Source organism: Lycium ferocissimum, chromosome 8 (genome assembly GCF_029784015.1).
Source record: "Lycium ferocissimum isolate CSIRO_LF1 chromosome 8, AGI_CSIRO_Lferr_CH_V1, whole genome shotgun sequence".
Taxonomy (NCBI): Eukaryota; Viridiplantae; Streptophyta; class Magnoliopsida; order Solanales; family Solanaceae; genus Lycium; species Lycium ferocissimum.
In genome coordinates, this window is record NC_081349.1 from 58,731,799 (window position 1) to 58,742,421 (window position 10,623).

The window sequence follows — 10,623 nt, forward strand, 5'->3', positions numbered from 1 at the left end:
CCCAACGAACTATATAGGAACCATCAGAATGATACTTATTCAGTATGGACACATGAAAAACCAAATGAACACCTGGCAGGCCTAGTGGCAATGCCAACTCATAAGCAACATCTCCGACTCTACGGAGAACCTCTAATGGGCCAAGGTATCTCGAAATCAACTTGCCCCTCTTCCCAAATCGTATAACCCTTCATGCGTGAGATCTTTACAAGTACCTACTCGCCCATCCCAAACTCTAAATCCTGAACTTTTCGGTCCGAATACATCTTCTGTCGACTCTGAGCTGCTAGAAGCTTTTCTTGAATAAGCTTCACCCTATCTGCGAACTCTCCCAACAAATCTGTGCCCCACTGGTGAACCTTGAACGCATCAAACCAACCAATAGGAGAACGAAACCTCCTACCATACAAGGCCTCAAATGACGCCATATTAATACTCGAATGGTAGCTATTGTTGTACGCAAACTCCTCTAGGAGCAAGAACTAGTCCCAATGACCACCAAAATCAATGACACCTGCTTTTAACATATCCTCGAGCACTTGAATAGTCCTCTCATCGACCATCAGTTTAGGGATGAAAAGTTGTATAGAAGTTCGACTGAGTACCTAACTCTGTCTGAAAAGCCTTCCAAAAATTGAAAGTAAACTGGGGACCTCGATCCGAAACAATGGAAATAGGGACCCCGTGCAATCATACAATGTCATGAATATAAATCCTGGCTAACTTCTCCGCAGTATAAGTAACATGAACTGGAATGAAGTGAGAGGGCTTAGTCAACCGGTCAGCAATAACCCAAACTTGCCTAGGGTCTTCAGAAGACCCACCACAAAATCCATGGAAATCCTCTCCCACTTCCACTCGGGAGTGGGCATCCTCTGGAGCACACCACCAGGTCTCTGGTGGTCATACTTCACTTGCTGACAATTCTCACACTTAGACACAAAATATGCAATCTCTCTTCATCCCCCCCCCCCCAATCAGTAGTGCTGTTTCAAATCACGATACATATTCGTGGTACCCGGATGAATGGAGTACCTCGAACTATAGGCCTCGGTCAAAATCAGCTGAATCAAGTAACCAACACGAGGAAAGCACACGCGTCCCTTGATCCTCAGAATGCCCTCATTATCAAGCATGACCTCCTTGGCCGCACCTCTCTGAACTTTATCACGAATCAAACACAACTGGACATCCTCAAACGGCTGGTCCCTAATCTGCTCCAAGAGGGATGACATTGCCTCAACACAAGCTAAGACTCTGCCCGAAACTGAGATGTCAAGGCGCACAAAACTGTTAGCCAGAATATGAACTTCCATGGCTAATGGGCTCTCAGAAGCAACCAAGCAGGATAAGCTACCCATACTCACTGCCTTGTTACTCAAGGCATCAGCAACAATATTGGCTTTCCCTGGATGATAAAGAATAGAGATGTCATAGTCCTTCAAGAGCTCCATCCATCGTCGCTACCTGGAATTAAGATTTGTCTGGGTAACCACATGCTGAAGGCAAGTAATGCCTCTAGAACTTTCAAGAGAATACCACAACTAGCAACTCCAAATCGTGGGTAGGGTAGTTTCTCTCATGGATCTTCAACTGACGGGAAGCATAGGCTCTGACACTACCCTCCTGCATCAAAACAACACCCAAACCCACACGGAATGTATCACAATAGACTGAGATATCCTTACCCTCTACGGGCAACGCTAGAATTAGGGCTGAAGTCAAAAGGGTATTGAGCTTTTGAAAGCTCTCCTCCCAATCATCGGACCACTGGAAGAGACCATCCTTCTGCATCAATCTAGTCAACGAAGAAGCAATAGAAGCGAAACCCTTCACAAATCAACGGTAACAGGCTTTATAAAAGCTTGAATTAGCCCGTGCTAACATGCGAAAAAAGGTTTTCTAATATATTTTTATATTATGGTTGTTCTTATAAGAAGTAACAAAGCACAGTGAACCTTTTGATATAGGCCATTGTATGCCAATCCTATTTTGGTAGAAAAATATAATTCTTTGCTATTGGGATCAATGTATTTAAGTATGTTATCAACACAAAAAATTATCTACGGAAGTGTAACCATATAGAACTTCCCAAATATAGTTGATTTATAACACAATAAGAAAATATTAAAGTGACAAAACAAAGATCCATGTGATAGTCAAGATCATTAAATATATAATTGACTAGCATTCCATACAAAATTTAATTTAATTTTCCATTACATACTATAAATTAAAATTAATTTTCCCCATGCTAATATAATAATCTCTTTATTTTTTCTATTTTGATGGTGGTTGACCATATTCTTCCTCATCATCATCAATAGTTATTGGCTCTCCATAAATTTTACTGTTTCTATCACATCCTCCATCATCATCATCAGCGAAATCATCATCTTCAGTACTGCTGCTTTGTGCTCCATAAATCATATTATAGATATCATGATCACTACCATTATCATTGTCATCGTTGTCAGTTCCGCCGTTCTCATTTTTCATCACTTTATTATTAAACGCTTCTTCATCATCACTAGTTATAAGTTCGCCATAAATCTTAAAATTATCATCTCCATCGGTCTCATCATAATTGTCATCGTCGTCCTCATCTTCATCAACCGCACCTTGATTTTATTATAGTTCTTGCTTTCAGCAAGAGGAACATAAAGGAAATATATATCTCAACCTAATTATTAAATTGAATAGACAGAATAAAAATCTATTTTTTACCACCTCTTCATTCCAACTAGTTCTAGAAACGACACAGATATTCAATCTGAAAAATATATCATACCTAATTAGCACATCAATACATGAGAGAAGCAAGATACTACTAACAAAACACTAAAATTTGAACCGTTGATCTTGCCTATAAATAGATGTATGAATGCTACACATTAGGCGCTATAAGACGAAATAAATGATGTTGTTAGTTTATAAGAAAGTGTTGTGATTTAAGTATGTAAAACAAACCAAGCTAAACTCAATATGGGAGGAAAACATCATCAAATTAAGAAATAACATCCAAGTTGTGTTGTAGAATATTGAAAATAATCCAATAGAGTAAATTTGTGCACTAGAATTTCAACAAAAAAATATGGAACGAGTAAGCATGACGCTTCCAAAAAACTATTTTTTAGGATAATGAGCACAAACTAGCTAGTGTATAAAATTTTAGCTAATGAGCACAAACTAGCTAGTGTAAAAAATTTTAACTTTGGCATCACTGACACTTGAAACCATTAACAAAAAGGATCAAGAGTCATGCTTCCAAAAAACTATTTTTCAGGATAATGAGCACAAACTAGCTAGTATATAAAATTTTAGCTTTGGCATCACTGACACTTGAAACCATTAAAAAAAATGGATCAAGAGTCATGTTTATACATATGTAGATAATTGAAATAAATGAATCATGAATAGGAGAAACGATGAGCAAAACATCATTTCATTTGATGCAACATCCATGGATGAATCCATTGAAAATTAATCCTTTAGGCTATGTAGATACCTAGAGAGAAGACAATTACTGTGTGTGTCACTGACTGCTTGCTGAGGAGCCATTATTTATACTCCCTCCGTTTCAATTTATGCGAATTGATTTGACTGGGCACGGAGTTTATGAAAATAGAGAAGACTTTTAAACTTGTGGTGTTAGATGAGTCACATATATTTTGTGTGGTTGTAAATCATTGCATAAAGGTAAATTGTTTCCAACTATAGAAAGAGGTCATTCTTTTTGGCATGGACTAATAAGGAAATAGGTTCACATATATTGAAACAGAGGGAGTATTAGGTTTCAGGCTTCATAACATGGGTGTTCAATTTGTCCATACAAAAGTAGTCTAATTTTTTTTCCTAAAGTAGTTCTAAGCAGATTTAGAATAAACTTGAATAAGATGAATCTGTCGAAAATTTTACTTGATCAACTCTTAATAAAGAATATTCATGATAGTCATGATCGATAAGGAAAAACTTTAAATTCATTTTGGGTTTTCAAATTTCCCACTATTTCTCATTTAAATATCTGCTTTTAATATTTCTCAATTAAAGGAAGGTTTAATCTTGAAATATTGGATCTGAGGCAGTATGAATATTTCTCGGGTGTCTTCGGGGGGGGGGAGGAGAGGGGGTTACTACTAATTGGCGGGATCATATATTTATTAGGTTAAGCCAAAAAAATTCAAATTTTCCTGTCCAAAATCTATTAAAAAATTATAAAAATGATTAAATAAATTTCATATTATATTGATGATATGTCTTTCCTCACGCAACTGTAGACTGAAGCTATTCCATGACGACTTAGGGAAGACAGAATATCGACGGATTTCTGTTCAATAAAAGTTGCATTTCAGTTATGATAATATTCTACAATATGCCATAAGTTGAATAACATGAAAATTAGCATTGAAGTAGGATAAGGAAGCCTACGTGCAAACATGAAAAGAAAGGAGCATCCAAGTCGAATTCGTTAATTTTTTGCTTTTCACTTTAGAGTTCCATACGAAGAGAAGTTTTCGTAAATGTCATTTAAAATTTAATAGAGTGATAATATATCTTGACTAATTATTAAAATATATTTTAATAGTCATTCCTAGACAGCTCACAATATAGTATAGTTGTTATAAATAAACAGTATTGTGGATGTCCATTCAAATACACAGTTTTGGATAAACTTACAATCAAGCAAATAGATTTAAAGTAGTTCGAGCGGCTGACTTGCACAAAGAACTTCACGAAAAGTCTTGTAGCGACTTTAAAGCTTGCAATCAAAAGCGACTTTGCAAGTAGCTCAAGAAGGTAGCTTGCCAGCAGCTCCTAAACAGCCTCTCAACAACTTATTTTGCTCTATAATAGGAACAATTCATTTGTATATCAGTTCGAAGTTGAATAATATATCAGTCTCTGTCTATACTTATCTCTCTTGTATTTACTTTATAGTCTCTATTAAATCATGTTATCAACACGAGACTCTTCCTTCTCAAGCATATACTTTGAAAGCCTCAAATAGACTTTCTTTTTCTTAATTAATGGAAAATCTTTCTAAACGTGAATTTGTTGCCCTAGATATATCGAGAAAAAGCTACTTGTCTTGTGTGCTTGATGTTGAAATTCATCTTGGTGCGATGGGCCTGACAAATACCATCAAAGATAAAAATCATGCATCAAATCAAGATCGTGCCGGGGCAATGATATTCTTCCTCCATCACCTTGATAGGGCTTGAAATTGGAATATCTCACTACTAAATATCCTCTTATTTCGTGGAATAATTTGAAAGATAGATATGACCACTTGAAGATAGTAATTCTTCCACAAGCACGTTTTGATTGGATCCTTTTGAGGCTACAAAATTTCAAATCTATCTGTGAGTATAATTCTTTTTTATTTAGAATTATAGCTCAGTTGAATTTATGTGGTAAAAATATCACGGATAATGATATGCTGGAGAAAACTTTCACCACTTTTCATGCCTCGAATGTGCTTCTGCATCAGCAATATCGAGAGTTGGGATTCAAAAAATATCCCGAACTAATTTCAAATCTTCTTGTAGCCGAAAAACATATTGAGTTATTAATGAAAAATCATGAAAGTCGACCTACTAATTCTAGTCCATTCCTTGAAGTGAATGAGACTAATTTCCACAAAGCTAAGAGTGGAAAAGGTTATGGACTGAATCCTCGTCGTGGCCCTAGTAGTAATCATGATCGTGGTCGAGGGACAGGACTAATCATGATGATTGCCTTGCACCAAATAATATCCTTCAAAAGAAGGATGAAAAGTGTGAAACAGTGCAATGGAGAAACCCAGAAGATAAATATCACAGATATAATGGAAAAGGGAATTGGGGAGATGCTTGTCAAACGCCAAGGCATCTAGTTGAGTTTTATCAAGTCTCCCTAAAGAATACAGTAAAGAATGCTGAAGCAAATTTTATTTCTGAAAATAATGATGACTTCATGCATTTGTATGTAGCTTATTACTTTGTACTCCTGTGGTAGATCCTTTAATCAGTGATGAATCTGTAGAAACTTAAATGTTTTAAATTCGTGTTGTCTAGCTAGTATAATCATGTTAATAAATAAAGATAAGTCATGTTTTACTTTGGTGATTTGGTTTGTGCAATTATGAGTCTTGTAAATAACGTACAAATCATGTTTTGACAATGATATTTACTACAAATTCACTTTGTCTATATTTTTTCATTTTGAAGAAAATATGGAAGTTCCTCAAATTTTGTTTTGATCAATGATCAGTCATGAAGATATTTCTATGATTAATAGTGGAACAACACATGCCATATTAAATTATGAGAAATACTTTTTTCTTTTACTTGCTTAAGAAAAAATCAAATGATACTACAATTTCTGTAAATCGGAATTGATTGAAGGCTCTAAAAGACCGACTATATTTCTGCCTAAAGAGACGAAACTTATTATAGAAGATGCAGTATTCTCTTCTAAATACCCAAGAAACTTATTGAGTTTTAGAGATATCCACCGTAATAGGTATCAAGTTGATACATTAAAGGAAATGAATGTTGAATATCTTGGTATTACCAAGAATGTTTCCAGCCAGCATATGTTTTGGAGAAATTACCAACTTTATTTCTGGTCTGTAATATGCAAAATTAGTACAATTGAAGCACACTCTATCGTAAATAAGAAGTTTATAGATTCAAGTATTTTGTGCTTTGGCATGTCCGAATGGATCATCCTGGATCAGTAATGATGAGACGAATCATTGAAAATTCAAATGGGCATCCACTAAGAACCTAAAGATTCTTGAAAGTGGTGAATTCTTATGTGCTTCTTGTTGTCAAGGAAAATTGATAACAAGACCATCGCCAATGAAAGTTGGCATGGAATCCCCTTCCTTTCTAGAGAGTATACATGGAGATATATGTGGACCTAGTCACCACCTTGTGGGTTAATAAGATACTTTGTGGTCCTAATAGACGCATCTTCAAGATGGTCTCACGAGTGCCTCCTGTCGTCTCGCAACCCGAAATTTGTGAAATTAGTGGCACAAATAATACGCTTAAGGGAGTTGCCAGATTATCTCATTAAGGTTATACGCCTCGATAATGCTGGAGAATTTAATCCCAAGTTTTGATGATTATTGTTTATCAGTTGAGATAAAAGTTGAATATCATGTTTCTCATGTTCATACTCAAAATGGCCTTGTTGAGTCATTTATTAAGTGTATGCAATTTATAGCAAGACCACAACTTGTGAAAAAACGGTTGTCCACTAATGTCTAGTGCCATGCTATCTTACATGCACCATTGTTTATTCGTTTCAAACCGACTCATTATAATAAATACTCTCCTTCACAATTAGTATTTGGTCCATGACCAAATATTGCTCATCTCTGAATCTTTGGTTGTGTTGTATATGCGTCGGTTGCATCACGGCAACGCACCAAGATGGGTCCCCAAAAAATCTTAGAAATACATGTTGGGTTTGAATCACCCTCTATTATTCGCAACCTTGAACTAGTGATAGTAGATTTATTCACTGCTCGATTTGCAGATTGTTGGTTTGACAATGAATTTCCAACAATTAAGGGGAGAGAAAAAGGAAATCAAAGAGAAATTGCGTGGAAAGTTTCATTACTCGCTCATTTTGATCTACATTCCCCTATATGTGAAATGGAGGTCCAGAAGATCATCAATTTGTAGAAAATAGCAAATAAGATGCCAGATGCATTTACAGATTTGAAAAGGATATCTAAGTCGCATATCCCAGTAGAGAATGTACCTATCCAAATTGATATTCCAAAGGGACAATCCACCAGTGCCATAATGAATCTCATACACACCTAAAGTTTGGTAGACCATTAGGTCCTAAGGGTAGACCATTGTCACAACCCAATTCGGGGTCGCGCGAGCACCTACCTTTTCCACCTCGGTAGGCGAATCCTCTATTCAATTAACAATCCGTTAACAAGGATGAATCATTTAAACCAAGAGATACTTAGGAATAACAGCGGAACATCATAATATATTCAACAAACTCAAGATTCGATAAGATTACAACCATTTTATGTTTACAGACTCGATTCGACTTCCTGTGATCTGGTCTAGACTAGTACAAGAGTGACTAATGATTTCATATTACCACTACATTTTGAGACTCAACCTCTATCCTGGAGTGAAGTGGGAGGAGGCCTTCCAGATAGGCACCGCACATTTCCGCTTCACATCACAATCAACCACCTGAAACAATCTACACCCAAAAAGGGTGTAGCAAGTGCAATATCAGTACAATCCACGCGTACTGAATAAGTATCATAGGCCAACAATGGTTAGTAACACATATTAGTAAAAGAATTCACAAATAAACATGATAACAACCCAATCAAGTCATACGTGTATCAATACCTTTTAATTATTAACTTCACCCCAATAATCACCAGCCAATCTCACAACAATCTCGCAACTCACATATTATTAAATTGTTCGTTTTAGTTTAGTAGTTAACTTATCATTAAGACACCCGTTATCCTACATCAAATAGAGACCAGCATATAACTAATCTTACAGAAGGTCTATGGGATACTTCAACAAATTCAATCAATAAATCCAGATCCAAGTACATGTCATTGCCTAAGTAAAGTATCTAATCCCAAATGTGCCAAGTCTGAATATAACAAGTCCGAATCCAACACCACAAGTACAACACCAACATCTCAAAATCAAATCATAGTGCAATGCAATGTAATAATGTATGAATGCAATGCACTGCAATAGTGTATGAATGTAATGCCATGCAAATGTTGTGTACACATGTACTCCGGACGGAAATATCGACGTCTCGGTAGCACAACCCAGTGTGACTCGCGAAGTCTAAGTGCCACCCGTCCCGGATCTTTGCCCAACAGATAGATGCGACCCCGGATCTTTGCCCACGAGGGGTTCTTACCAGCACCACTCTGGGGGACCCGCGGTGTCCATGCGCTATCAACGATTTCGGAACTAACATCGGATATTGGCCATGCTATCAACGATTCTGGGATAAACATCGGACATCAGACTCTCACGTCACTCAAGTAAAAGAGTTTTCTCAAATATCAATTTCACTCAATCAATGATTCCGGGATGAACATCGAACATCGAACTCTCACGTCACTTAAGTAAAACTAAGCCCAGCTCGTCAAGTGTTTCATCAAATGTCAGTAATATCTCAACAGTGTATCATGAAAATGAGAGTGCGTGCAATGCATGAATCACATCAATAATCCTGCTCAATATCACAAGTAGCAACTATCTGGCACGCCAACAATATATCCGAATCACAAATACCAATAGTGGGTATGCCAACAATATATCTGAATCACAAATACCAACAGTGGGTATGCCAACAATATTGTAATCAAGATGATAACAGAATCCAATATTTATCAATAACTCATGGCATCAAGCCGACACAATTAAAAAAAATCAAATCACAACTTAATGGGGTGGCTAGTCCCAAACACATAACAAGTTAATCAAATCGATATACATTATTACCACTTTCCTAAGTCAGCCTATTAGCTTAGAACAAATAATCTCACCCTACACTCACAATCATTTGTCATAACCAAATCTAGGACTCAGTTACAATCGTTGGGGCATTTTATCTTCCATTTATCAACTAGATTCACTATTAATGGTATAACACACTTAATCACATATTACGGAATTTCCCATCGTGAGATACAGATAAATTATATACCATCCACTACTCCCAAGTCACGTAAAATCCACCAATATTCAAGAAAACACACCAAACAACCTAAGGAGTCTACAGGCCACAAGCCCGAACACAGAAATCACACAACAATACCATCCTAAGGTTCCATCTCAAATCTCCAATTCCTACACATGTATTCTCTATTCCTTCTAATACATGAATATATGAAACTAACCGGAGTCTACCGAAAGGGAAGCCATAACCTACCTGGCAGCCAAACAGGTGCCACGAACCCATACGTTGCCTTGTCTTTCGAAGCGTCTCCAAATAATCAAACTCTATCACATATGAATTCTATGTAAGAAACCATGAATATTGATACCCATATTGGTTACCTTCTATTCGGGTCAAATTCCAACCCTTAATTTAGGAAAAACGGGTCTCAAGAGAAAAACAGGAATTTTATGACCAAAATACTAAATTCAATACCAAAAGGTCAAAACCCATTACATTAATCATAGGAATACTCAATTAATCCTCAAAATCATCATTAATATGAAAAACACCAAATTTGGGTCTAAGAACCCTAACTTTAATTCATGAAAATCAACTCTAGAATCGAAGATTAATGATTTACAAGCCTAGATATGACATTATCTAGCATGAAAAAACACATTTAACCATAACTTAGGAATCCAAATCGTTTTTAAAACCCTTTTATGAAAAACCCCATAGACCCTCTTTTAATCTTAAGCTTCTAGGAATTTCTAGCATGGATTCTTACTTAAGAAAGAAAATGAAAGAGAATAGGATTAGGGAAATTACGTCCAAGAGAAATCTGACCATAAACCCCTCAAGTCGCCTCCAAGGTGGTAAGAAAATATAATAAAAGTTATGGGAGGAAATAAGGGTTTCCAAAAGCTTTTAAATCAAAAATCGCTTGTCTCC